General features: G+C 40.0%; 1 long non-coding RNA gene across 1 annotated transcript in view; it reads right to left on the bottom strand.

The window, feature by feature from the left end:
* Positions 1-315, bottom strand: part of LOC135110685 (uncharacterized) — a 5,066-nt gene extending 4,751 nt beyond the window's left edge. Inside the window, exon 1 of the long non-coding RNA XR_010273372.1 lies at positions 191-315. This is a non-coding gene — a long non-coding RNA (uncharacterized LOC135110685). The remainder of the gene's footprint in view (positions 1-190) is intronic.
* Between the last annotated feature and the right edge of the window lie 7,185 nt (positions 316-7,500).

Genomic DNA, 7,500 nt, shown 5'->3' with positions numbered 1-7,500 from the left:
AGACTGAATGATGAAAATGCAAAACTGTGTATGTGTGTGTGTTTTACTTATTTATTTATTTATTATTTTCATTATTTTTTTTACTTGAGCATTTAATGCATTTCTTATACCAGGTTAGTGTTCCCAAATAATACGTACTCACTCTCTCACTCTGTGTGTGTGTGTGTGTGTGTGTGTGTGTGTTATTTACCTCCCACAGGTGCACTATCTGATGTGTCTTGCTGCCAACTATGCCCACATCAAGGATCACGGCAAGCTGATGGAGCTGCAGGAGATGCAGTTCCTTCACGAGTCTGAGATGTCCCACGCTGCCCAAGGACCGATTCTGAAGCTGGGGGAAGGCCACGAACATCACCTTGTGATATGACACGGTGGTACACGTCAGGAAAAGATGAGGATGTGGAGTTACAAAGTTAAAGAAAAGACATGGTGTTGCAAAATGTAGACCAAAGATAAGGATGAAATATAAGGCATGGAATTATAAAACCTAGACCAGTGATAATAGTAACATTAAGGACCAAATATAGGACATGGTATTACAAAATCTAAACAAGAGATAAGGACACATTATTACAGACACACAGAGGCTTCACTCTAAATGCTTCAGTTCTTCATCCTGACTATTTTTTAAATTCAAATGTTTCTCCACTGTTACTTATAATAGTAATCAGGATAGGACAAGAAATAATGGGTTCAAGCATTGCAATTAGATTTAAAAAAAGATGTAAAAAGGAACTGGCTCTCAAAGAGAGTGTTGGATGACTAGAAACAGACTCAGTAATCAGACTGTTAGTGCTGAGTAAATCTATGGATAGGGATGACAGGTGAAAATAGGTAGGTATTATTTATACAAAAGGACTGCCATGTGTAGGCCTGATGGCTCCATTATTTTCATATCTTTTGATGTTGTTATGGGCTGAGTCATTAAGGAGCTTTAGAAGTGGACCAGCACCAAATTTATGGATGAGGATAATAGTGTGAAAAGTAAGTAAGCAACGTTTTTGTACAAGGACCACCAAATGTAAGCCTGATGGCTTCCTGTACCAAACCCTTGTGCTCTTGTGTTTTTATCAATATTAATAGAAATGATGACAACAGCAGTAAAAAGTTAGTTAACAAACTGCTAGGAAAGTTAACAGAGTTGTCAAGGGTGTCACAATGATTCCTGTGATAATTTGATAATGATTCTGTCTGTATTGGAAAAAACACCCTGAGAACCTGGATAATCATCTCTGTGGTCTGTGAAAAGTTGTCACCATGGGGCAGTGAAGCATTTAAGATTATGAACCTCATTAAACCATACTGGGAGATCATCACACTTGCTATTGTTACAGATATACATGCACATCTCTCTCTCTCTCTCTCTCTCTCTCTCTCTCTCTCTCTCTCACGTGTGGTAAACATAACTCTATTTATACATACATATGTATAGACAGACAGACAGACTTTCATGCAGTAAAACCTACAGGTTTTACTGCAAATTTATGTCTTGCCAAAAATATATAAGATAAACAAGCCACATAAGCAGTGTCCTTGTTTTCTGAAGTGAAGGTGGATGCACTGGATACAAAAATAATAATAAATAAATGAGTAAATAAATAAATAAATAAATAAATAAACAAGAATAAAAAAAATACCACTGACTGATATACTAGCTTTGTTCTGTGGTAGTGGTAGTGGTGGTGATGCCCCTAAAGTTGTGGTGTGTGTGTGTGTGTGTGTGTGTGTGTGTGTGTGTGTGTGTGTGTGTGTGTGTGTGTGTGTGTGTGTGTGTGTGTGTCTGGTAATGTCTATTTTTGTGGTAGAGAAAAAAATTTTTTTATTTTGTATTTTGGGAGTTCTTTTTGCTGCATTGCAAGAATATTTATTTAATGATTTAGAATATTTGTGGACTACAATTATTAATGGACTACTGCTGTGGATATTTTTTTGTATTTTAGTTTTTGTTTTAGTTTTGTTTGCTGTAATATGATTGTGTAGTCAATAAATCTATCTATCTATCTATCTATCTATCTGTGTGTGTGTGTGTGTGTGTGTAGGCGTGTGTGTTTTGAGTTCACACTGTCCTCTCATAATGTATTTTTCTATTCTCCTGTGTATTGTCTGCCTATTGAAGCTCCACTCCAAACTGCACTCAGCATACTCATGAGAAGCTTGATATTTGAACAATATTCATGCATCAATTGTTTCTGGTTTGCTTGTTATCATTCATTATTGCTTTTTCATGATCGCTGTTCCTCTGAAGTGTTTTATATTATCTACTTATTTGAACAGCATTATTAGATCTCTCTCTCTCTCTCTCTCTCTCTCTCTAGTTATCTATCTATCTTTATCATCTCTCTCTCTTTCTCCTCTCTAGTAATCTATCTATATATCTTTCCTAGATTTCCCCTCTCTCTATTTTTTTCTCTCTCTAGTAATCTATCTATCTGTGCATCTATCCATCACTGTTTGCCTCACATTCCATCATATTCCAGTGCAGACAGGTACTCCAATACTTCACTACACAACATTACATCCTTTCCCAGTCTTGCCTCCATCCACAGTTTGTCAACATAATGTTGCCAGTTCCTTACAACAATTTTGAGCTTCTGATGTGCCTCATAAACTTTGTAACCATCACTTGTATACATCAGTACCCACTAGCACCATTTCATCTGCCTTGTCCATGAATCTATCTTGCTTCTCTTTAATATACCAGGCCAGCAATATCACACAGAACAGCCCAGACAAGGCACTACAGACTATACACACACACACACACACACACACACACACACACACACACACACACACACACACACACACACACACATTCACAACTCTCAATCCTGTCAGCCCCTGGTGGGGAAGGAATAGCAGTAGTAATGGTAGTCTATCTATCTATTTATCTATGTACCTGGCTAGCTTAAACAAAGTAGCACACACACACACACACACACACACACACACACACACATACACACACACACACACACACACACACACACACACACACACACACACACACACACACCACGTAGTGTAGTGATTAGCATGCTCAGCTCACACTCAAGAAGGCCCGGGTTCAAATCCAAGGTGCAGCAAGCCAAATGGGTGAGCCTCTTAATGTGTAGCCCCTGTTCACCTTGCAGCAAGTAGGTACGGGATGTAACCCGAGGGGTTGTTACCTCGCTGTCCTGGTGTGTGGTGTGTGAGTGGTCTCAGTCCTACCCAAAGATCGGTCACTATAAGCTCTGAGCTCTTTCCATAGGGTAATGGCTGGCTGGGTGACCAGCAGACGACCGTAGGTGAATGACATCATTTATACTTGCAGCCATGTTGGTTCCTGGTGGAGAATAGCAGTAGCGGTAGTCTATCTATATGTCTATCTATCTATATACCTGGCAAGCTCAAGCAAAGCATCACACACACACACACACACACACACACACACACACACCAACCCTGTTGGCCCCTGGTGGAAAGGGACAGCCTTGTGGACCAACCTGCTGCACCCCAGGAGCTTAGACACACCACAGCTAGCCACACACACTTCCATTTTACTCAATTCTTATATATATATATTTCTATCAGTGGAGACATTTTTGCTTTGCTTTCTTATTAAGGTAAACTTTCCCATGGCTAATTCCTTCCTAGATTGTTTTTTTTACATACATTCTTGAAATTATATAAAAATGTTCATACCTCTCTACATGTGTGTGATTCTGTGGATCTATTAATCTATAAATGATTTTAATGCATTGCTCTTTCTGTGTGTGTGTGTGTGTGTGTGTGTGTGTGTGTGTGTGTGTGTGTGTGTGTGTGTGTGTGTGTGTGTGTGTGTTTACCTAGTTGTGGTTTACGGGAGGGGAGTAATCTCATAGTATCCCGTCTCTATATCTATCCAGTTTGGTCTTAAAAAGCATGGACAGTTATGGCATTGACAACGTCTTCACTGAATTCATTCTATTTGTTCGCGCTTCTGTGTGTGTGTGTGTGTGTGTGTGTGTGTGTGTGTGTGTGTGTGTGTGTGTGTGTGTGTGTGTGTGTGTGTGTGTGTTTACTGAAGGCTAACAATAACAAGGGCATAGTTTTCCTATGTGAATTTTGGCGGTGGTGGTGGTCAGCAAATCACAAAAGGGCAAGGCATCTCACTTTCACTTGAGGAGATGAGTGATGTTACTGTTGTTAGGAAGGCTATAATACTTGGTGCAGTATCTTTGTATAAAGCTATGTATGTACCCATGTATGGTATGTATACAGTTTTGTATGTATATGTTAGTACACATGTGGTCCTGAAGGATGTATAGACCTGTAAGTGTTTTCTGCCTGTCCCACACGTAAAGTTTAACAGCAGCAGCAGTAAACAGCAGACCCTCTAACTGCTTACATCAACATTTCCTCTCCCATACAATACACCTCACACCTTCTACAACACCTTAACTCAGTCCTCCCTTGCCTGCTAACTCCACAACTACAACCACTACCACAAACACTACCCTGTACATACCACACCAACAATCCCTGATGCATTAAGTCCCAATACCCACATCCATACATCCAAAACACCTTGACAGAGACTATTGCCAACATTGCACCAATCTTGTATCAGTGTCTGTTCATAATGGGACTGTACCTCTGCCGGTACCTGTATATATGATAACTTGCCATCAACGAATCCCTCCCTCCTTCCCTGGACCATTGATGGACCACAAACTAGAGGCTTATAGTGTGTGTGTGTGTGTGTGTGTGTGTGTGTGTGTGTGTGTGTGTGTGTGTGTGTGTGTGTGTGTGTGTGTGTGTGTGTGTTTGTGTGTGTGTTTGTTTTGTGTGTGTGTGTGTGTGTGTGTATGTTACGACACTGTACACAGTCACTATTAGTGCTGGGCTTTGGCTTGATGACATTTCATCTGGCTTGTGTTTGAACAGTCCAGTAAGGACTGTTTTAGTAGTTCACTAAAATATCTACCTTCACTCTCACTATGATATCTATCACTCTTCATTCCCACCCTCACTAATACTTCACCCCTCACCCTTACTCGTTCACTCTTACTATCACTATAATCATCTATCACCCTCACTACTAACAGCATCATATTTCTCTCCTTTTAGTGTCAATATCAATCATGTTTATTTCATTAAACATTAAATCTTTTGAAAGTAAGGTTTAGTGTCAGAAAAACACTTCTATTTCTCTTCCTTTGAGTGTCACAGTGTTTTTTATATACATGACAGCAAAAACCACACTGAAAACTTATTGGCATTGTTTTCATGATACAAAGGTAAGAGTGTGTTTATAATGTTATCAGTGAGTACAATCTGGCATCAGAACAATGCCTCACCGTTTTTTTCTCTTTTTTTAAGTGTGGTATTCCTTTTTAAATATATGTAAGAGCAATAATCAGGTCACTCTGGCTAGTGGACAAATTTCTGCATGCCAGGGTATGTCTAATATAACACCAATATATTCAGAGGCACAAACACATAATAAGTGACACAAATGTGATAATTTTCAAGGCCTTTGTGTCTCCAATGACAACTTTGTGCATGCCAGGATGTATGAATCATATTCCAAAACAATCCTGTACTGCACCTTCTCTACTTTTAAAAAGGCTCTACTTGAAGCTACACGGGTTTTTAAGGGTATTTTTATGGTTTTAGTGACAGAGTAACGAGATTTCTACATTCTTAACCAGGAAAAACATTCTTGAAAACCAATCTGATTATCTCTGTGGCCTTAGAAGAGTTGGGGTGAGAGAACAAGGCATTCCTGAATATGGGTCTCAATGGTAGCACTCTCTGAGGCAAAAATATGTAAAATGTAACACAACTTTCACCAGAGTCTTCAAAGCCAAAAAAAAGTTTGACTGGAAAGGCATTGTACAGAATGACTACAATGATAATACTACTGTGTGTGGCTGTTCTGTGTTGAGAAGTGCAATATTTTTGTGGTGTCTGTGAGCACAGCACAATAAACTTGTTGTGTTCTGTGATGTTCTGTGACGTGCTGTTTTGTGCTGTCATGTGCCACCACTACTGATGTGATGCCCAGCACCCCTCTTCATTACACTGTGTTCCTGTGCAATGTGCTGTAATGTGTCATTAGTGATGTGAGCACCAGCAGCATCACCATCTGTGACATGGTGTTGTGTGCCGTCACCACTGACGTGACACCCAGCAAGCAACTTTATGTTGAGTTGTGGGCAGCGGGCCCAGCACTGATGTGTACAGCAGCACAGATCCCTTGTGCATGTGCATGTGTGTGTGTGTGTGTGTGTGTGTGTGTCACTGGAGGCTGGAAGGCCAAGCTGGGCTGGGGTGCACAAGACAAGAATAGTTTACCTGGCTGTTTGTTCCTTTACTTGAAGGGTACAGTGTGCCAGCAACAAAGCCACAACATATTCTCAGCAATGAAAGATCAGGTTATTCAGAGTGGGAAATGTTCTAAGCATATTCATATCTTAATGTCCTGTGACTTCTAAGCCATGGCATTAAAAGTATTTCACAACAGAATATTTCCAACTTAGAATGTTCCTCTTTGGCATCCATCTGGCTACTGGTGCTGGTGGTGCCCACACAAAACAGGAAAAATTACTGTAAACACCACCTCAACTTTTTCTCTTATTTCACGGGCCCCCTGCCGCCCCCCACGTGACCCCCGGGTAGTCATGACGCCCCTGCTGTCCCTGGGTACTGAGAAATGCCTTCAATAACAAAGGAAAGCGTAATAACCCCACCATTTGTAAAATCTCAGATGTCTGGCCGAGTCCAAGTGTTCGAGTGAATATGGCGCTAGCTTCGTCTTTATTTTTATTAGTTTTTCGTATTTCCTGCTTGTCTATGTGTGTATTTTTTATTTTGTTGTGTTTTTTGGATGTCCATATTTACTGGGAAATTCCTCTAATAAGGAAAGAAGCGTAATAATCTCATCATTTGTAAGATCTCAAATCCTAGTGTTCGGGTGAATGTGGCTGCTGGCTTCGTATTTATTTTTATTATAGTTTATCGTATTTTCTACACACACACACACACACACACACACACACACACACACACACTAATTTCTATTATTACACATTGGAAAAAAAATAGTAAGAGAGAGAGAGAGAGAGAGAGAGAGAGAGAGAGAGAGAGAGAGAGAGAGAGAGAGAGAGAGAGAGAGAGAGAGAGAGAGATTATTAAGACAACCCAGGTGAAAACATCAATTAATTACAAATATTTACATGTGTTTTTTTTAAGTAAATATTATATCTCATTTTTGTATTCATACATATAAAGGGTTGAACTTTTGATAATATTCTTGTCTGTCTGTCTGTCTGTCTGTCTGGTCTACTCCTTATGACGTCATAGATCACAATGGCTTCCTATTGGTTCCTGGAAATAACGTCACTACCTCCCAGCTCCGTGATTGGTGGAGAGGTAGTGACGTCATTTTTGCAAACTGGGTGACGCTTAAGACAGAGAGAGAGAGAGAGAGAGAGAGAGAGAGAGAGAGAGAGAGAGAGAGAGAGAGAGAGA

This window comes from Scylla paramamosain, chromosome 20 (assembly GCF_035594125.1).
Source record: "Scylla paramamosain isolate STU-SP2022 chromosome 20, ASM3559412v1, whole genome shotgun sequence".
In the NCBI taxonomy this organism is placed as follows: Eukaryota; Metazoa; Arthropoda; class Malacostraca; order Decapoda; family Portunidae; genus Scylla; species Scylla paramamosain.
This window is presented reverse-complemented; position numbering and strand designations above follow the sequence as displayed.